Here is a 22,958-nt window from a genome sequence, read left to right as displayed (position 1 = left end):
AATATCATATTAGTATGGTCTTTTTTTCCCCAAAATACAAGATGCATCTGGTAATGAAGTTTCTTTTTGAAATAATAAAATTTCAATACACTTATGAAAAAATAGAGGGAAATGAGGAAAAAATTAATTTTCCTTTATGTGGCATTAAGATAGCCATCCTTAATTTTCTAGCAAGTTTTGATAATTAGGTGCATTCTTAGTTGTGGGTGAGGCTCTTAATTATACAATTAAGGTTTCAAACTTTTTAAATCCTAATATAGGGAGTGCTTTCATGTGCCCTTTTTGTTATCCACTTGCTTTCCCTTAGCTGAGTGTCCAGAAACAGGGTTAGACTAGAGAACAAAAAGGCCCTGGCAGAAACATGGTCAAAATGTTCTCCCTCTTGCAGAAAAAGCCAGCTGAACAAATGGCTGTTGCCCCATGGGTCAATTCAAGCCTGGTCAGTGTAAATCCTCCTTCTAATATCAGAAACTCTCCTATCCTTCCTTAGACACAGCTGCAGCAACCTCTTTAGTGGAGGAGGAGACTGTGTTGAGTGCTTGACATTTGAAAGCTGCTTATTTCTACAAAAACTTCAGCCTTTACAAACATAAAAGTCATAAGTTTTCTATAATTACTATCTGGGGCAAGTGTGAATTGGCTATAGATTGCAGAATAGCTTCTGCTGGATTCGGTTGATATTATAAGGGTTTAAAAAATAAGAAGAAAGACGTGTATATGAAAGCACCCTCCACATTAGAATTTCAAAAGCCTTAAAACCTTAATTGTATAATTAGGGACCTCACCCACAATTAAGAGTGTACCTAATTATCAAAACTTTCTAGAAAATTAAGGATGGCTATCTTAATGCCACACATAAAGGGAAACTGAGGTGTACAGAGATTGAGGTTGATGTGAGATAACTCAGCAAGATGCTATAAAATTCAGGCCCACGGTGACTGATTGCTGTGACAAATCTGAACTTACATGAAAACTAAATGTCCATGATACGGTTACATATTTTACATCAGTGCTATTCAAAGTGTGGTCCATAGACCAACAGCATGTGTATCACCTGCAAGGGTGTTAGAAGTGCAAACTCAGGCTCCACCCCAATCCAACTGAATCAGAACCCCTGGGCATGAAGCCCAGAAATCTGTGCTCTGACAAGCTCACTCTTGAGGTGATTCTGTTGCTCATGAAATTTTGAGAGGCCTCAGAACTATTTGAACATACCATTTACTTACTTTCATCTTTCTTACTACACTTTTTTTCATTGTGTGAACTGCAAGTTTTAATAATATTCTGTAGTTACTCACCCTTGAGATTTTATTGGAGTTGGAAGTGTCTGCTAGTATTTGGGAATTTCATGGAAACATCTTCAATGTAGTATCTTTCTTCAATGAATTGTATCTGTTTCTGATATGTTTTTTAGCTTCATTTATTTATTTGTTTGTTTATGGTGAGAGTGAATTTTACGTGTCGACTTGGTTGAATCAGGGAATGTCCATATAGCTGTAGCACCCTGATTAATACATTTATTTATTTATTCCCTTTCCCATCCTCAATTTTACATTCATTCACTAGTTATAATTGTACCCTTCTATGTCTTCAAAAGTCAGTTCATTCTCAGCTCTCCCCAACCTACTGGAGATTTCTAATAAGTTGTCTCTGTGTATTTAACAAACTTCAATCTGCCAGTATCTGTATTATCAACTGTCAGTGTACTCCTCTCTTTGATTTAGAACAGGATGAGATCTTCCCAGTGACAGCTTCATTTTCTTTTCAGCCTGCCCAAGCGCGATGCTCACAAGCAACCAACCTGCTCCCGTACCATCCCTGTTCTCACCAGCAGATGAAGGCAATCATCTACCATCTTGCCACTTCTGCAGCATTAACTACAACTCTCCTGCAAAACCTTAGTAGCAATCCTTTTTTTCTTCTTTTATTATACTTTAGGTTCCGGGGTACATGTGCAGAACATGCAGGTTTGTTACATAGGTATACACGCGCCATGGTGGTTTGCTGCACCCTTCAACCCATCACCTACATTAGGTATTTCTCCTAATGCTATCCTTCCCCTAGACCCCTATTGCCTGATAGACCCCAGTGTGTGGTGTTCTCCTCCCTGGGTTCATGTGTTCTCGTTGTTCAACTCCCACTTATGAATGAAGACATCCAGTGTTTGGTTTTATGTTCCTGTGTTAGTTTGCTGAGAATGATGGCTTCTGCCTTCATCCATGTCCCTGCAAAGGACATGAACTCATCTTTTTTTTGTGGCTGCATAGTATTCCATAGTGTATAGTTGCCACATTTTCTTTATCCAGTCTATCATTGATGGACATTTGGGTTAGTTCCAAGTCTTTGCTATTGTGAATAGTGCCACAATAAACGTATGTGTGCATGTGTCTTTATAGTAGAATGATTTATAATATTTTGGGTATATACCTAGTAATGGGATGGCTGGGTCAAATGGTATTCCTAGTTCTAGATCCTTGAGGAATTTTCACACTGTCTTCCACAATAGTTGCACTAATTTATGCAGCCAACAAACATATGAAAAAAACTCATCATCACTGGTCATTAGAGAAATGCAAATCAAAATCACAATGAGATACCATCTCATACCAGTTAGAATGGCGATCATTAAAAAGTCAGGAAACAACAGATGCTGGAGAGGATGTGGAGAAATAGGAACACTTTTACGCTGTTGGTGGGAGTGTAAATTAGTCCTTTTTTTTTCTTTACCATTCTTGATATGCTAGGGTCTTTGTAAATTTTTAAAAATCATTCTTTCCACTAGCTTTCCTGAACCAATCTGATGCCCTCAGTAGCTGGCAGAAGGAATGAAAAGATCACCAGAGGCTTTGGTGGTGGGTTTCTGTCCTGTGGGAGGCCTGTGACCTTTCTTTGCCATTGGCAGGGTTGCTGTGCTGCAGTAAGTCCCTCTTTAGAGATTTTCTTTAGTAGGTTTTCAAAGATTCACTCAGTAGACTGAAATGTCCCTGCTCAATAGAGATTGATTGTGAACAGTGATTCTGAGAGGCTAATACAGGAGAGAGACTCCCCTGCTGGGAAAGCGATGTCCTGTGGAGGGGTTGGGGGAAAGGCATGTTGGCTGCTATGATATCTGATTGTTTTCCTTCCTTTTTTTGATTTTACAGAGGCAAATCCCTAGACTTGTAAGGCTGCTTAAAAATTTCTCTGTCCATGGGTCTTTTATCAGTGATTTCACCTTTGTTACTTTACATGTATCAGACTTAACATTTCTCTCTCCTGTTTTCCATGTATTTTTTCATATAACTTCTGTTCTTTTTTCTTTATCTCTTTAACTTGGAGCAAGGAAAGCATCAAATGGTAAATGTTTACATTGTCTTCCTTTTGCACTTTTTAAAGAAATTGGTTGTAGAGGAAGAATCAATGTTTTGCTGAGCAGATAGATGAGAGTTCATGTGGGAAAGTCAGGAGAAGGTTTAATTATCGTTTAGGGCAAAAAAAGGTGATGTGGGGCAACAAATGAAACTGGAGGCAGCCCAAGGGTACAAGGACCAGAGAGGAGAGTGGGAGTGAAGTGGACCAAAAAAGAGCATGGGGTAGAGAAGTGTGGAGGGTGTTGAGGGAAAGGTTTTCATGGGAGAGTGAGAAGAAACATTTGCAAACAAAGAGAGATACACTTTGAGGGAAATGAGAAATGGTCAAGGAAATGTTTAGGAAATCTTCTAATTGGATGTAAAATGAATGCTCCTTACATCATTCTTCTAAGAAAACCTCACTAAAAAATTTAACTTGCCATCATGCTTTGCAGTTAAAGAAGTCCCCTTCTTTAAGAGAATATTGAGACTTTCATCAGTTATATTTGAGTTTAAAATTTTCCTTTTCATGGGAGGAAAAAAATGTGATTTTTAAAAGAAGGCATACCATACAAATTGAATGAAGGATATAAAAGACTGATTTTAGATGTGCTATTTTACAGTGGCTTCTTTCTTGTTTTACTTTCTTCAGGTCTTTCCTAGGAAATTGCTTATTCCTAGGCATGTGTGAGTTTTAGATTGAGAAATGTCTTGCATTCATACACATACAAAAAAATCTCGTATTGCAAGTGCTACTTACACTAGCCAAATAATTGCAAGCTTTATGACTCTTGGGCAATATAACATCTATGGCGTCTACACAAATACTGAGACACTAAAGTTGTGCAACATTAGTCCCATAGAAGCCAATATGCTAGCGTGTGCCCTATGAATCCCTGTTAATGTTGATAAGTTATTATAATTTCACCATTCTTATGACAATTGCCACAAGTGGAAAAATGCTCCTGAAATAATTCTAGTGGTGCAGTGAATACATTAAGTTTTGGAAATAGAATTGATGAGAACATTTGATTTCAGCTCAGTATTTTTGTGGGTTCACTATTTTGTACATAGATAATGTAAAAACTCCACGATTTTGATAAAATTATTTATTTTAAAAGATCTAAGTTTTAAATGTTTACTTTTAAATTATTATTAACCTTAAACTTAGTCCTTAGCTAATCAATGATGTTGAAACACACATAATCCATCAATTCTTTGGTAATTTTTGGTCAATTGATTCTTTTCTCTTTGGCCAATCCTTGATCATATTGATGCAAAATATTTCCAGACTATATTTGATAATTTATTTCCATTGTAGACTGACAGTGTTAAGATCACATGGTTTAAAATAAGTTCTGATTTGTTCCTAGTATCTTGATGTTTGCCTTGATTGAACTTCTAGTCCTTGAGAATTATTTCTCCTTATATAGTGCTATTAAAATTAATAATTTTCTTTTTCTTGAACTCAGTGTCTAAGGGTCTCTCTCTCTAGTGCTTCTTTTTTAATCCTCTTATATTTACCTTCAGCATTTGTAGCCAGTTTAGCACTGGTCACAGCCAACAGCCACATATATTGCTGCATTAGTCACTACCCATCACTAAATGATGATTCAATGGAATGAGTTTAAAGCTCCAAGTCATCTAGATGAAAAGTAAAACAATTACATCATATGGATTGCTTAAATACAATATATTAGAATTATATTTGCTGTGTGCTGAACAAAAGGGCATTTTATTTTTCCAGGTCTGAAAGTTGTCTGCATGTTGGCTCTGCCTCCCCAGCTCACTAAATAACCTTGTCAAAGTCATTTAACCTCTTAATGTTTGTTTTCTCATCTGCAAAATGAGGATAATTATCCTTACCTATCTCATAGGGATGGTGTTCAGATTAACTAATTAAAGATTAGAAACTGCTACAAAAATGCTCAGTATTATTAAGGAAAACGAAGTATTTTCAGTGCCGTTGGGTAAGAGTGCTATTTAGCAGCAATGACTCCCAACAAGTGTTTGATAGCCTGATAAGCTGCCAGCTCCTTCCCAGAGGAGAGGTGACTTGCCCTGGGACCTTGCCCTTCATTGATGTTTTGTTAGTGAAACAGCATAGAGGCTGCCCATATAATACCCAGAAAGCTGGGATCAATGACACATTTCCTAACTCTGACACATTTGAAGAGCTGACAAGTGATGGCAAGATGTGCCACTTCAACCCGAAGAAACAATTATACCTGTTCAGAATGCAAAAATCCCTCTGGGATGCAGTTATTGTAATTGCAGTTTATAATATATCCTTATACAAAATGAACCCAGCTGTGGATTTTCCTTACAGGTTAAGAAATATTTGTGTACATCTTTAGATTTTACCTTTTGCCTGGCAGACTCATGGTATCTGGCAGACTCATTGGCAATAGATAAAGGGTTTCTCTCATTAAGGTCTTTATGTTGGCATTTGCAGCACAACGGGCCTGACTGTTCTTTTGCATCTTTCTGGATGCTGTCTCTTGGCAGTAGAGAATGAGAAACATTCCTCAGGACTTTACCTCAGTTCTTTTTTTTCTTTTTCCTTTCTTTCTTTTTTTTTTTGATCTAAGGATGTTTCTGGATTCTATATACTCTTTTCTTCCCTCATTTCCATTGCCATAGTTGATGTTCTCATTCCTTTTCTTGGTTCAGTGTGCTAAGTCACTAATTGTCCATCCATTCTATGTGGGCACCCAAGTTGTCTTCTTAAAACACAAAACCTATTGTTTAACTCTTTTGCTTAAAGACTTAAGGTCTTTAAAAATAAAGTCTTTAAGAATAAAAAGTCTTTAAGAATGAAGTGCCTCTTAAGTGGCTCCCTTTAGCTATTGGGACAAAAGCCAGCTACTCAGTATGACAGTTGAGGTCCCTCACATACAGTCTACAATTTACCTTCCAGCAACATTGCCAGAATTCCTGATTCTAAAAATCTTTCATTTGTGGGAACAGCTCCACACAACTAATAGTATTTGCTCTGTCTGAAATGTTCTTTTCTCCTAAGTTAAATGCTATTAGACCATGAAGAATTTGTTCTAATGTCAACTTTCCTTTGAAACTTTATCATCATCATCACCACTTAAAAAAATGTCCTTTTCTTACAAATTCCATTGAACTTTTTAGAAGAAATCTGGCTGGGTCCCAGTCTACATCTTCTGCTCTCCTTAAGGTGTGGGAAGTTGAGCACCCTTCTTGTTATCTTAGCTTCCTGTTATATTAATTGATGGTGTCGAGGGTAATAACTTACCTACTAAATGGGGTTGTTATTAGGATAAAATGAAATGAAATAATGCATGTGAAATCGCTTTGCAGCACATTAACTGTTAGACAGATAAAAGTTATTGCTATAGTACTTATCACTTTGCCTTGTAGTTAGTTGTATAAATGTTCCCTTCCCCTAATGTATTATGTAATCACATTAGGAGAAGAAAATGTTGTATAGTAAGTTCTGCATTACCCAGCATCTATAAGCATGTCTTGGATAAAGTAGTTGCTTAATAAATGTTGGTTGAATGCATGAGAGGAGGCAAACAAGCAAGATAAAGATTCCATGCTTATTTTCAGTTGCATGGGGATTCCTTGCTTCTCACCCAAGTCTCCTTTTTTCCTATGTCCATTCACCAAATATAATGTGCAAGGCACTATCTATTAGAAAAGAAATAGTGTGGAATGACTTTAAAAGATGTACTCTTTACCTTCCTACATACTTAGATTAAAGAATGGGTTTTGAAAATTACTTACATTGAATCACTCCTGGGATTATAATAACAACAGCTTTTGTGATTTCATTATTTACAAAATATAATTCACCTACAAAATTACTTGATAAAAAACCCTGTTCATATTGATGGGCAAATAAATATTCACTCATCATCAGATATAATCGACTGAACAAGTCTTAACAACGCAATGAATAAAATTGTTTAGTGTCTTAAGAGAATTGTACTTGTTCCAATTACTATTAGGCACACATACAAAACATCCTCTTGGCAACTATACTTCCAAACTATGGAGATGCTAAGGGAGAAAATGGCACCAAAATAAAAACTTCCCCTCTTCTCTATGTTCTCTTTATAAGCTTAGACTCAATCATAGCTGATAAATGTTTAAATTTTAGGAGATAGCAAATGGAAAAATAATTAGAATTTTCATGTATTAGAAATTCCATGGTTTTATGTTTCAAATTTACAGTATTAGAAATTTTTCCATTGTTGACGAACATGATTTTTATATTTGTAACATCATTTTATACAAAAACATTTTAGAGGATGGTGGTTATTCAACATAGAATGGAATTCACATAGAAAAAAATTCAGAAAATAGGTTTGACACAAGGAAAAAAGTTACTTGGAACTGTGTTGCTTAAAACTTAATTATATTTTCCGTAATCCAAAATGTTACTGAGTTCACCATTTGTAGGGCTACTGACAAAGCGTTTTTTTCAAGATGGGAAAGTAATTTATACTTTTCATTAAAAGCCTTTTCACTCTCAACTGAATAAAGCCAGCTGTTCTTTTCACTTCCTCTTCTGTAGCAGCACATCGTAAACATTTAGACCCGAGTTCTGGATGACACCAAAACTGCTTATCCACAACTGCCTGTTTTCCAGAAGTCTGTTAGAGGATAGGAACTGGCAAAACACAGAGAAGAGATATCTTCATCAGAGCTCTGCCGATTGCTTGATCTGAAGGAGTTCACCACTTATGAATAACAAAGTGGTACTGTTATAAAATCGTGTAATGGGTAGAGAAAAAAAAACAAAAAACAAAACCCTGTAGTGGAGGAGTTGCCCCGATGCTTTGTCCCTCTAGAGCTCCTGGGACTACCAGAAAGAAAATCTAGAATCCATGATCATAATCCCAAAAGAGAGCAGCAAGAACCTATTCGCTATCCTCCCTTATTTCTCTTCTAACTTGTGGCTATTTCTTCCTTCTCCCTTCTCTGGTTTCTCTTTACCTGTTGATATTTCTAAATGAAAACTTCTTCCAGAATCCACCACTGTTTCCTTTAGTGGATTCATCCTTTGCAAGGCTTTCACTCTGATTCCTAAGGATGTGACTCCAAAGTTTTTATTCTCTCATCTACTTTCTTCTGGGCTGAAGCCTTGTGTAATTCACTGTTTTGGATCTCTTTTGGTATCTCTTCCAGTTTAATCCACCTGACACCCTGCTATTAGATGGAATCACCCTGAAGCACATCTCTGATACTGTTACTTTTCTGCTCAGAAACTCAAGCTCTCTTTATCACCTAGAGAAGAGAACCTAAACTCTGTAAAAGACCATTCAGGATGCTGCACAATTTGTCCCATACTTTTTTCCCCTCTGATATTATTATTATTTGATATATTTATATACGTTCATATCCTAGTCCAGTGCTGTCCAGTAGAAATAGAATATGAGCCAGATATGTAAGTTTAAATTATTTAGTAGCCACATTAAAATAAAAGTTAAAATTAACAAATAAACATATTTACTAATCTATTATATTATTTATATATTTAAATGTATATGTAATTTATTCTATTTGTATTATATGTTTATATTTATGCCTAAATCTATTTTAGTAAAAAAAATAAAACATATATACATCATATAATCAATATAAAAGTTATTAATTAGATACTTATATGGTAACCAGCTTCCAAAATGATCCTCTTTGACTTCTGCCAATGTTCACACCCTGTGTAGTCCCCTCCCACACTGTCAGGGTTGGTTGGTGTGATCAGTAGAATATGGCAGATGGTATGTCACTTTTTAGGCTAGATTATAAAAGACCTTGTGGCTTCTGCCTTGCATCATTGATTCTAGGGGAAGCCAGCTGCCTTGTAGTGAGTGCACTTAGGAGGGCCTGTGGAGAGGCCCATGTAGAGAGAAGCTGAGGACTCCTGCCAACAACCGGGAAGGTACTGAGGTCTTCTGCTAATAGCTGCAAAATTGATCCATCATGGAGCAGATTGTCCAGCTACAGTCAAGCTTCAGTTGACAACCCCAGCTGATAGCTTGACTGCAAATTCATGAGGAAATCTAAGTCAGAACAACCCAGCTAATCTGCTTCCATATTCCTGCCCCTTGGAGACTGTTTGAAATAATAAATGTTTGTTGTTTTAAGATCCAAATTTTTGAGGCAATTTGTTATGCAACAATTTTAAACAAATACAGAGTTGGCTACTTGGCAGTGATGTGCAATTGTAACAAAAATCCAAAATGTGGCAGTGGCTTTGGAACCCAGCAGTGGGTAGAAGTTGGCACATCTTTAAAGGGAGCCTTGTAAAAGTCATTTTATTTTTAGAAACATGATACCCTTTAAGGAGCTGTGAATAAAGAATTAATGGAAACTGGGGAAAGCCTCGTTGTGTAATGCCAGAAAGTTTAGTAACATTATTGCCTACAGTAACCTGGAAAGTAGAAATGTGCCAGGTGAACTGGGTGATCCTGCTCAGGAGATCTTCAGGCAAAGTAGTAAAGAGGCCACTGACTTCTTCTTGCTGTTTAGAGTAAAATGAGAGAGGAAAGGAATGAACTATAGAAATGACTATTAAATAGGAAGGAACTAGAACTTGATGTTTTTAAAAATTCTTAGCCCATCCACATGGAGAATGATATTAAAATTAAGAAATGTCTTATGAACAAAGATAAAATCCAATGTGCTGCCAAGAGACCTCAGAAAGATTATAGGTATTTATTGCCTCAGAGTGTAATACAGTTTAGTCAGACAAAAGACCCTTTAAAAGGTGTAAGTGTATGCCTCACAAAACCTCTCAAATGAACAGTAGTTTAAACTTTTTTTTTTTTTTTTTTTTAAGACAGTTTCACTCTTGTTGCCCAGGCTGGAGTGCAATGGCACAATATCAGCTCGCCGCAACCTCCACCCCCTGGGTTCAAGTGATTCTCCTGCCTCAGCCTCCCGAGTAGCTGGGATTACAGGTATGCACCACCACACCCAGCTAATTTTGTATTTTTAGAAGACACGAGGTTTCTCCATGTTGGTCAGGCTGGTCTAGAACTCCCGACCTCAGGCGACCCACCCACCTTGGTCTCCCAAAGTGCTGGGATTACAGGCGTGAGCCACCATGCCTGGCCTAGTTTAAACTTCTTAACACTTAAGGGTATCTTTCTTTGTCCATCTGGGGAGAAGCCAGAGGTAGAGAAGGACTTGTTTTGAAGAGAATTGTGGGTATGTCTTTAGTCTAATGCAATGAACCCTAATAAGAATCACAGGAGATCCATAAAATTTTAGCAAGAATTATATTCACAGAAACACTGTCAGCTTAAACTGAAAGGTACACAGACAATACAAAATGAAAAGAGATCTTTCAACCCCCAGAATTCAATACGCAGGAAGGAGGCTGAGGAAACCACACAGCTGTAAACACAGGCTACTTTCTTGCAAAAGGAAGCATGAGTCAAAGGCTGGAATCACGAGCCCAGAAAGTAGAGCTGATAGCCTTGAAGAATTATTCCTGTGAAGGAAAAGGGCTGAGTCAAGGGATTTTGATCATTTGCCTGGCTCCATTTCAGAAATGTTGTAAACTTGTGACCCCTTTGTGTTTCTTGTCTTTCCCCTTTTTAAAACAGAAATGCCCATAGTGGTTTTCTTATGCTTGTCCCATCATTGTATGTTACATGTCTATGGGACGTATAACCTGTCTCTTTAATTCACAGGTCTCCTGAAAAACAGAAACTGTACTTGCGGAGCTGTACTTATGGAACTTAAGGCACTGTATTCAAGGAGACTCATCTGCAGCTACACCTGATCTAGTTGACAAGATTCTAGGCTTCAAGCTGATGCTGTGATGGGATTAGACTTTTGGGGCCTTTGGGAGAGAGTAAATATACTTTGCTTGTGGGATGAATAAAAATTATATGTGACCGAATGGTCAACTTTGTTTCACATAGGTTCGCAAATTATTTAATACTCTTCCTTTCAGAAGATGGAGTCAAATTCTTTGTGAAGAATTTCTAATGGATAGCATACAGCAAAGACGTTGAGTTTGACTTTGGAGACTAAGAAAAGACACTGTGGCTTCCTGCTTGCTTGCTCTCTCTTTGGTCACTTACTCTGTGCAGAAGGCAGTTGCCTTTTCGTGATGACTCTTATCTATGGAGATGTAATGTGGCAAGGAGCTGAGGGTCTTGACCAACAGCCAATGAGAATCTGAGGTCTCCTGCCAACATTGATGTGAGTCAGCTAAGAAGTGGATCTTCCAGCCTTACTGAAACCTTCAAATGTCTGTAGTACTGACATCTTTATTGCTACCTCAATAGAGATATTGAATAAGAATTACTCTCAAATTTCTGATCCGTGGCAACCGTGACGTAATTAATGTTAGTAGTTTTAAACTACTAATTTTTTAGAATAATTTGTTAAGGAGATTTATTAGATTACTAGTGCATTTTACAATCTCTTTTAAAAAATACTAAGTCTCTTAAATTGAGTGTATATTTTATATTTATGGCACATTTCAATGTGGATTAACCTTCATTTCAAGTGTTCAATAGCCATATTTGCCTAGTGGCTGTCATATTAGTGTAGCCTGATACAAAATACATATCTCTATATGAATTTAATACTCCAAGATTTTTGCCCTTCCAGATCTTTGACTATTTAGTTTTCTTTGACAAAACAATGTCCAGTTATCCCCTTTCCATCTGGCGACAATCTCTACATCCTTCAAAATCTCACCCTATTATTAACTTTTTGATGATGCCTTTTACTACCCAACCACTCAGAAGTAGTTATTACTTTTCACCTTTCTTATCACTGTTCTTGTAATTGGTTATGCATGTCTCTTTTCTTCTAGACTGTGAGAACCTTGAGGGCAAGATGTATGTGTATGTTTTAAAAAATAATTGCATGTGCTTAGCTGACTGCTTAGAACCTAGTGTTCAATAAGTATTTGTTGGATACATTAATGGTAAACACTAGACAACTACTTGGCAGTGTTGATGGGGAAGGGTTCTTGCATTGCATGAATAATTCGTCTTCGAGATCCCTAAAAATTGCCAGTATTCTATAAAATGCATTATAGATGGCTCACGCCTGTAATCCCAGCACTTTGGGAGGCCGAGGCAGGTGGATGACGATGTCAGGAGATTGAGACCACGGTGAAACACTGTCTCTACTAAAAATACAAAAAAATTAGCTGGGCGTGTTGGCGGGTGCCTGTGGTCCCGGCTACTCGGGAGGCTGAGGCAGGAGAATGGCATGAACTGGGGAGGCAGAGTTTGCAGTGAGCTGAGATCCCGCCACTGCACTCCAGCCTGGACAACAGAGCGAGACTCCGTCTCAAAAAAACAAAAAAAACAAAAAAAAAATGCATTATAGAGAAATAGTGTTCCTCCCTAAGAGCCTTCAAAAACATATGACACACTCTTTACCCTCACATGAGCGTGTGCAGATTTGTTCTGTGGAACACAAATGACTGAGTGAGGAGGATTGCCCATTACTACCTGAATCCTGTTTCTGTGAAGAAAGTTCTGTTTCACAATTCCATTTATTTGTGCTTGGGTAAGGGCCCTTGTACAACATGAAAGTTGTCCTTTAGGTCTCCTATGCGCTGAAACTTCTACTAAGCATGTTCAGTATTTTAGTATAGATGCTTGAGGTAGGAATCAGACAGCACAGATCCTAGGTACACAATGAATTACTTCTCTTCTTTGGTTTATGAGAAAAAGAGCTAGTTTCTCCCCTCCCCCCTGTGAGTGTGTATTCTTCAAATGCAGGGATAATTTATAAGAGCAAGGTAAAGAAAAAGAAAACAATGTTTCAGATATAGCATTATTAAGCAGGATGTGGAAATTATAAGAATAATACCAGGGAAGGGTCTATCAGCAAATAGATATCCTTTCCTTCTTGAATTTTTCAGGCACAGGAAAGCAGATGGAGGCAGAGATATGAGTCTCATTCTGGTGGATTATTGTTCCAGACAGTAGCGTGAAGTATTCATCCGACCATTTCAGCCGTGAGCTTCCTCTTAACATTGTGTGATGACCCAGATACTGAACTTTTGTCTTTTGCCTTTTACCCCATTTTCTAGAATAGACAATGCATTTTCAACTCCAGGATGATCATGCAGCCTCGGGGATCATCAAATGAATTGATTTTTCTTGGCAATTTTTTCTTAATAAAGTACAGTTTTCAGGGTTTTTTTTTTTTCTTTTTCTTTTTTTGCCCCCAAAGGAAGGATGCCAGAAGCAGCATAACTTGTTCTTGTCATGTTAGTGAATGGTAGAAATATTAGCATTCTGGATAAGAATGCCATGGAAGCCAGGGGCCAAAAGCTCAGCAATCCATATGGTCTGTAATATACACCCTTAGGCAGGCCTCATGGGTTGTAGTTGTTTAAAAGAAAAAGAACAAACAAATTAAAAACCAAACAAAATCAGAGGGACAAGTAAAAAGTAATTTCTTGTGTGAGAAATCAGGATGGGCGAGTCTGCCCTTTAAAACTGATCTCCTTTGTCTGCAGTGCCCCTAAACTTGTCACCCAATTACTCACGGAGGAAGTCTGCACAGACCCACACGTTACCCTCACAGGAAGGCAAACTCAGATCTATTTCCATATCCACCTTGTAATTAGTTTGTACAGGGGAAATTACTGTGGACTAATGGAGTAGCCTCTTTCCATTTGCGGCTTCTCTGTTAGTTTGCAGCAGGGAAAGTGTGGGACAGAAAATTTGCTTTATAAAAACCACATAAAACTTTTCAAGGTACTCTTAACTCCTAGCTCTTAGAAAATTAAGGTTTCCTTCTCCTAAAAGTCTATGTTAGCTTGTTTTCAAATAAAGTTTTGAGTTCTGTGATTCTTTCACTCAAACTTTACCATCAAGGCAATACTGAATATAGTCACTCCCTGTAGATGTTAGGCTGTGATAACAATAATAATAATGTTGGATAGTTGATTATAATTTCAACAATGAAAACACTCATTTTATATTATTAAGATATGAACTTAAAATTGTACAAATTGTACCACCGTCTGAATTTATGTGAGACAGAGAAAATGACATTCTCAGATGTTTTATAAGAGATCGTTGACTAATAATACTTACGTTCAATTATTTAATCCTGTGCCTATGAACAATTTGTCTAAACCTATTTATAAAACTCATCTCTATACTAGTATATTACTACTCTACTTACTTCTAATTTGTATTTTTTATTTTATTTTACTTTTTGAGACAAGGTCTGGCTCTGTCACCCAGGCTGGAATGTAGTGGCACGATCTTGGCTCACTACAACCTCCCCATCCTGGGGGCATGCGATGCTGATTCTCCCACCTCCGCCTCCCGAGTAGCTGGGACCACAGGTGTGCTCCACCATGCCCAGCTAATTTTGTACTTTTGGTAGAGATGAGGTTTCACTATGTTGTCCAGGCTGGTCTTGAGCTAGTGCACTCAAGTGATCTACCAGCCTCGACTTCCCAAAGTGCTAGAATGACAGGCATGAGCCACTGTGCCGACTTGATACTTTGCTTACTTCTAAGGGTTAATTTTATGTGATGATTCTTTGCTAACAATGACGATTTTATTTTTACTTCTACTGCATAGTGCGGTAAATACAGTTTATAGAGTATTGAACATTTCCAAATGACTAAAGGAGTAAATTTTAAATGTTCTCACTACAAAAAATGCTAAGTATTTGAGGTGATGGATATGTTCAGCAGCTTGATGTAATTTTTACTCCACATTATAAATCATAACATTACTTTGTACCCAGTGTATTTATACAGCTATAGATGATCAATTTACAATACAAATGTCTTTTAAAAGATTATTTTTGGTATCGTATATTTGGACTTCTGAAATTGTCAGTATTATATGAACTTGCCCTTCAGTTTCATAGATATCTTTAAAATGCCCTTTATTTTTCCTTTCACACTAGTTTTTTTCTTTCATATATGGTCCCATTTATCTAGAATAGAGAGTTAATTTGGAAAATAAGATGAAACTATTGGAAGATAACCAATGAATATGTTAAGGACTAATGATCATGAATTTTCCAGTTAGTGTCCCCTTGAGACTGAGGTGCCTATTCGCTAATCCTTAAACTAAAACATGATTAATTTAGAATGAAAACCTCATCAGGCCCCATGTTCTGCACCAGATTTGACTTAGGATGATTTCAAGCTACCAGATGGCAGTGGCCTTGCATATCTCCTGGAACCTAATAGGCACTTGTTACTGAGTATGATGCTGGTGATCACGGTGTTGATGAAAAGAAGCAGAGCCCAAGATTAAAGAATGATGTATCTGATCTTAATGAGCTTAAAGCAGTCGCTGTAAGGACCTGAAGAAGCTGGTGGTATCATATAAAGGACCAGAACTAGTGGCAAAAAATCCTGGCTCATTATTACCTTTTCAGAAAGAGTGGTTGGATATATTATCAGGCTTTTTGAAAATACATTAAATCATGCTTATGCATGCATACATACTATGTGTCAATTCTCACATATGACAATCAGTGGGAAAATGCACTGTCCTATGACTATAAAACTAAATCTGAGTTCTGGGAATCATTTTTCATACGTATTTAAATTTATTTATCTTTGTGCCTTTGTTTCCTAACCCCGAATGAGAAAATGTGCCTGATTTTATCAGGAGCAGATTATTCTTTGGTTATTGTTTCGTTTTTGTTTTTTTGAGAGAGGGTTTCACTCTGTCTCCCAGGCTGGAGTGCAGTGGCCTGATCTTGGCTCACAGGTCTCAGGTGATCCTCCCACTTTAGCTTCCCAAGTAGTGGAGACGACAAGCGCATCACCACACCCAATTAATTTTTGTGTTTTTGTAGGGGTAGAGGTGAGGTTTCATCATGTTGCCCAGACTGGTCTTGAACTCCTAGTCTCAAGAAATCCACTCACCTTGGCCTCCCAGAGTGGCGGGATTACAGGCGTGAGCCACCACATCTGGCCCAGATTAACTTATTGAGTAAGACAAGGGAAATGCTCCTTCTCAATTTTAGTATCTTGATTCTCTAACATGGCATAAGTGGAAATTCCTCCACCTCCCAACAAAACAGTGATGCCATCACCATTTCTCCTAACATCTTCTCACACGCACCTGAACACAAGTGGGAAACAGTCACATCTGAACCATTGGTTAGGGGCTGATGCTAGACTGCAGTGGTCTCCTCACAGTGGTGGGCAGAGAGATGCTAGAGCCACCGCAGATATATTGAAATCATGAATGACAGCATGATTGCTTGATCCTGGTTGTTTCAGGTTCTGGCAGATCTTTAGGCACTGAAAAAGAATGGACACGCTCAATTTTATTCTCCATTCCAACTCAAAGCAAGAAAATATACTCACTATGCAACATTTAAAGGATTTTAAGATCTTTGCATAAAGTATGAAGTTTACAACATTTACAAAAACTTAGTATACACACACACACACAGACACACGTACACAAACACACACCCTGAATTAATTCTTTTGCCCTGTTGCTTTTAAGGCTGGCAGGGAAACCTCCTTCTTTTCCTGTTGTTGTTGTTTTTTTTTAATCTATCCTGTGTTTCAAATAGTTTTTTGCAGTATTTACTGTATATATCTGAACTATGATTTGGGCTCTTACCAATGAGGTTGCCTTTAAGGGTTTATCAATGTCTCTCACTCATTTTCTCCTCATATCTTTAGAATCATTTTAAAGTTCTTGTTGGTGGGTAAGCAATGATGAAAGGTGGCAGGCAAGTGACCTCTTGTATATTTCTGGAGAAGTAATTAGTGAGTTAGGTCCCTGAGAGACATGGGTGATATATTACAGCTTGTAAGTAGTTTGGCACGACAGATATTACTCCAGCTTCGCGACTCTAATCAACTTCTGCATTTTAAAGCAGAGGTAAGACAATGGCAGCAAATGGAAGAAAATGTGTTTTTAAACAATGTATTTGTGTTTTCTAGGTTGACACAGAGTCTCTCTAGACATTCATTACATACTTAATATCACACTAACTCATGGTGGAAGTCGGTAGTTATCAGTAAACCCTTTAATGCATATTTCAACAAACACTGATAAGGAACTCTGAGCTTGGATTTTACAATAAGAAGAAAATAAATGATATATACTAGGCATACTCCCTTTTCACCTTCCCTTAAGGGTAGCCAGGCTTGACATTTACTGTGGCATAAGTGAGACCAGAAAATTAAACTGCAGAGAAGCTTATTACTTATAATAGTAAAGGTACCAGTGTTTATTTCTATGCAAATGTTCCATTTCCTGTTGACAATGTCAAGCTACATATTTAATTGATCTCATTAAACATGTTCAGATATTTTTACATTACAGGTTGTGAATTTGAAATGAGAATATATTGATTAAGATAGGGCTCTGGAATAAAAATCCTTCTAACCCTGTCATAAACTTTCATAAACATGTTGGTTGAAACTACTTAGCATTTCTGTATCTACAGTTCTCAGGACAATTTCCAAATTGTTAATCAGGAATGATGGACAGCATGCCTGGCCCAGGTAAGGAACGATATTCAACTCATATTCCAAAGAAATATACTTCTTAATCCTATCATGGGAATGAGTGGAATACTAATCCTATCCCGCACCCCATATTCCTATCACCTTTCTGGTCTCTGAAGAGTGAATGCAAATACTTGGCTTACATTCCACCAATACTCAGTCAAAGCCTGTCTGACATCACCAGTTGATTATTGTACTCCTAGCTCTGTGGCCCAGATGCGGTGTCAGAATCCTTGTCAGCATAGATCTCTAAGAAGCCACTCTTAATGGTTCAGAATTGCCTCTTGAGATGAGATTTATTTCATTGCCACACCGGCTTTCCAGTTCCTTATAGACTACTCTTTGACCCCCTTTATACAAGAAAAGCTCAGGCCGGGCGCGGTGGCTCAAGCCTGTAATCCCAGCACTTTGGGAGGCCGAGACGGGTGGATCACTAGGTCAGGAGATGGAGACCATCCTGGCTAACACGGTGAAACCCCGTCTCTACTAAAAAAAAAATACAAAAAACTAGCCGGGCGAGGTGGCGGGCGCCTGTAGTCCCAGCTACTCAGGAGGCTGAGACAGGAGAATGGCCCGAACCCGGGAGGCGGAGCTTGCAGTGAGCTGAGATCCGGCCACTGCACTCCAGCCTGGGCGACAGAGCGAGACTCCGTCTCAAAAAAAAAAAAAAAAAAGAAAAGAAAAGCTCATCTCTGTATTACATTTTTGGACCCTTCCTTGACCTCTTGATAATAAGAAGTAGATGCCTGTTTCTCTCTCTCTGATAGTGAGTAACATCTAGGCTATCTTTCTATGCTTTGAACACCATCCTGTTTCTCAGTCCAGATTACTAGTACCAGAAAAAGTGGCACATGCGAAAAGTAAAAGCAGAGAAAGCTTAGCATTAAAGGCAAAAATGGATTTCTTACTTTAATTTCTATATTCCCTGACAACTATAATTATTACAACTGCCTATAGATCTCACTTCAGCAAAATGTTTCTATTGTCCACCATGTGTCTCAGTTCTTCAAGGCTTTCCTCTCATTTCTCTTCTCTGAAAAACAAAAATCAAACGAACAAAAATTACTCATGTTTTATGAGGCAAGGGGACAGGGATTGGTAACTAGATGCATGAAGAGTAGTGATGACCTCAGCCTAGTTTATATTTATTCATCCGTTAATTTATTCCTTAACTACTTAGCATCTGTGATACGCCAGCAGCGGAGAGCCTAATGAAAAGGAAGCAGTGAGCCAAACAGACTTAAAGAGCTTATGGTCCAAAATGGAAGGGAGAAATTAATCAATGCACAAATATGTAAATACAATCTGTGATACATCCTAAGAAAGAACAGTAGAGAGACTGAGAAAACAGAGCAGAGAACTGATCTAGTCTGGCAGAACAGGCTTTTCTGAGGAGGAAAGGTTTAAACTAAACTCGGAAGGCTGAACAGAATTTAATCAGGTGGAAGGTTGATGTAGGAGAAGTAAGGAGAGTTTCCTAGGTAAAGAGGATAGCAGGTGCCAAGTGCTCTAAACAAGAAGGTATGTCTTTGAAGGATGTTTTTGAAGAATTAAGTGTGAAGGGAGAGCAGAGTAAAAGGGAGATGTGAGTAAGTAGTGGAATATATTGCTAGAGAGCTAGGCAGGGCCTAAGCAGACCACATGGGGCTTGTTGACCATGCCCATAAATGCAGCTAATCTGTTTTAAACAAGAGTTATCACAAGGTGTTCTTTGCTTGTACAAGATCATTTCAGTTTTAGATAATAAATTGGTAACAGATAAGAGTAGATATCAATATTCAAGAGGTCATTGCACTTGTCCAGGTATGACATGATAGTTCGGACAAAAGTGAAGATGGAGATGAAGATAGGTGGACAGATGTAAAATATATGTAGAAGGAAAATCAACTGTGTTATAAAATGACGGAAGGCTAGATGTGGTGGTTTATGCTTATAATCACAGCAATTTGGAAGGCCAAGGTGGAAGGATTGCTTGAAGCCAGGAATTTGAGATCAGCCTGGGCAAGACAGTGAGACCCTGTCTCTACCAAAAAATATTAGCTGGGCACGGTGGCTTGCACCTGTTATCCCAGCTCCTTAGGAGGCTGAGGTAGGAGGATCGCTTCAGCCCAGAAGGTCGAGGCTGCAATGAATTATGATTGCACCACTGCACTCCACTTTGGGACCAGAAAAAGACCTGTTTCATACATGAATACATAAATAAAATAGAAAAAATAAGGTGGTAGGATTAGAGGGGGTAACTTAGGATGTAGGGGTCGACGATGATTTTAAAATACTAGTTTGTCCACCAGGATTGAGTTTTCTGCTGTTCACTGAGTCAGGAAACAGGCGAAACATGAGGTTTTGAGGATTTTGGCCATGTATTTGGTGTAATTGATTTGCCAGGGAATTTCCAAAATAGAGTTGGCAAATAGTTGGATATATTGATATCAATCACTTTGAGGTGGAAATATAAATATGTGTGTTTGTGTATGTATGTGTGCATATGTATGTGTATATATATGAGAGTCATTGACATATGTCCACTCATTTTGTAATGATATCCATAAAGATTCATCGACCCAATTAAGACATTTCCTTGTTTAACTTATTCATAGGTTTTGTTTCCCTATTATAGACAGATATCAATTGGCTTCTAAATTATTAGATTGGTATGGAGGTGGTGGTGATGGGGTAGATTTACTGACATGTATTGAGCAAATGTTATGTGCCGAGTACTGCACTAGGTACTCTACATATATTGTCTTATTTACTTATTCTCATACCTGGGGACTATTCACTTTTACACAGGGGAGAAAACGGGCTCAAAGAAAATGAATAATTATACAAAGATCTTTCAGCAACTAAAGTATGATTCTGAGGACCCTTGCACTTTCTACTGTGATAAGTTCTTTCTCACAGGTTTCAAAACAGTAAATGATTTTGTGATAGCATGTATAATATCCAAATGCAATGTTTCAGATACTGTATTGGTTCTTCCATTTTAGAATATAATTTAATACTGAATCATATTTTTAATAAACATGTTACTGGATAACATTTATGAGAGTGTCGGTTTAAAAATATTTATTCCTGAAACTTTTGATGAACACTGACTATGTGTTAAGGAATTCTTATTAGGGCCAGGAGAATACAAATTTCAACAGTTGACACTCCCTGCCCTCAATTTTCCCTTTTCTAACAGCAAGAATAAAGAAACACAGTACTCATATTTATCTACAGTTACCTATGTGACTTGCTTTATGCCAATTACTTTACATGGTTTTCTTAGGTAATCCTATTACGTGATTAAGAGCTAGGTAGGTATCATGTTCTCCATGTTACAGGAGACAAAAATGAAGTTCAAAGTCACACAACCGGTAAGTGGCAGGTCTAAGTCTTGGATTCAGTTTGGTTGGAGTCCATATTACAAATTTGTGATTAGTAGATTCTACTGCCTGTCTCTCTTTTAGACTAATGGTTAAGCAAACCATTTGATGGGTTATGCTAGTTTTCATTATCCTATAAAGTGGGAAAATGAAGGATGAAGTAGTTATGCAAATGAAAATTTCTAGAAAGAAAATAATGAGTTGTATTTAAAGAAATGTTTTACAACTTATTTTCTATTAAGGGAGATAAATGTATACATTTACTAAGTGTTAATAATAAAATATTATATCATTTTTTCATGGAATTGAAAATTGAAACCACTGCAGAGAAATGGTATACTTTAAATGTGCTTATTAATTCAGACTCTGAGGAGGTTTCACATATTGCCTTTCACATGAAGACAATGGTTTATTTTATAGGCTTTGTGCCATGTTCTATTTTAATTCAACTGTGTAGTGTGCAGAACTGTTCCATATTTGTTTTCATGTGAAACTAGATATTGTCAGAACACAAATCAAATTTTTATTTTATTTTTTTATTTTATTTTTTATTTATTTATTTTTTTAAAATTTATTTATTATTATTATACTTTAAGTTGTAGGGTACATGTGCATAACGTGCAGGTTTGTTACATATGTATACTTGTGCCATGTTGGTGTGCTGCACCCATCAACTCGTCATTTACATCAGGTATAACTCCCAATGCAATCCCTCCCCCCTCCCCCCTCCCCCCTCCCCATGATAGGCCCCGGTGTAACTGAACAATGAGATCACTTGGACTCAGGAAGGGGAACAAATCAAATTTTAAAATATTTTTTCTTTTATTTACTGGGAGTAAATTTGAAATATAGGATATTTCAGTTTAAGTAGCTTATATTCTAAAGTTTTGCTGTTGAATTCTCTTGGCTGTCAGTGAAAAAAAAAGCTGTATTCTTATGTAGTTTGATCACTTGGCTACAGTGAATTTCTATTTCTGAAATAGGAAAATGTTAGTGAAGGAGGCCAAGATTCTTATAATAGCTTACAGTTATGGTTTTTATATTTTAAAAGTTCAACATTAATGCTTCATATGAAGTCAAGGGTGTTTATACTATTTAATCAGAGTCTGAAGTTAACGGGAGCTTCTAGTTACCATTGACTGTCTTTAGAGCCAAATAAGTATATATTGAAAATAAAACCTTTCTCAAATTAAGCATCCTAATGTTTTCTAATATTTTGAAGCACATCGGTAAATGTAGGAGTATGTGACATTATTCACAATTTCATATTACAAGAAGAAATTTTGTGTATTTGTACATTAATTCCCTACTAGGTGCCATACACTATGCTTAGGCAGTGTATATACAAAAATGGATGTGGTACAATCTGTGTTTTCAAGAAACTCATAATCTATTGAGGGAGGGGACAAATAAAACAAATACAGACGGTGCCCAAATTATGATTTTCCAACTTCATGATGGTGTGAGAGCAATATGCACTCAGTAGAAACCATACTTCTAGTACCCATACAACCATTCTGTTTTGCACTTTCAGTACAGTATTGATAAATTACATGAGATAGTCAACACTTTATTATTAAATGGGCTTTGTGTTAGATAATTTTGCCTAACTGTAGGCTAATGTAAATGTTCTGATTACATAATCTAGGCTAGGCTGAGCTATGATGTTCAGGTTAGATGTTTAAATGCATTTTTGACTTATGATATTTTAAACTTATGATGGGTTTATTGGGATGTTGCAGCATCATAAGTGCAGGAGCATCTGTCCTCTAAAAC

This window comes from Macaca mulatta, chromosome 1, assembly GCF_049350105.2.
Source record: "Macaca mulatta isolate MMU2019108-1 chromosome 1, T2T-MMU8v2.0, whole genome shotgun sequence".
NCBI lineage: Eukaryota > Metazoa > Chordata > Mammalia > Primates > Cercopithecidae > Macaca > Macaca mulatta.
This window is presented reverse-complemented; position numbering follows the sequence as displayed.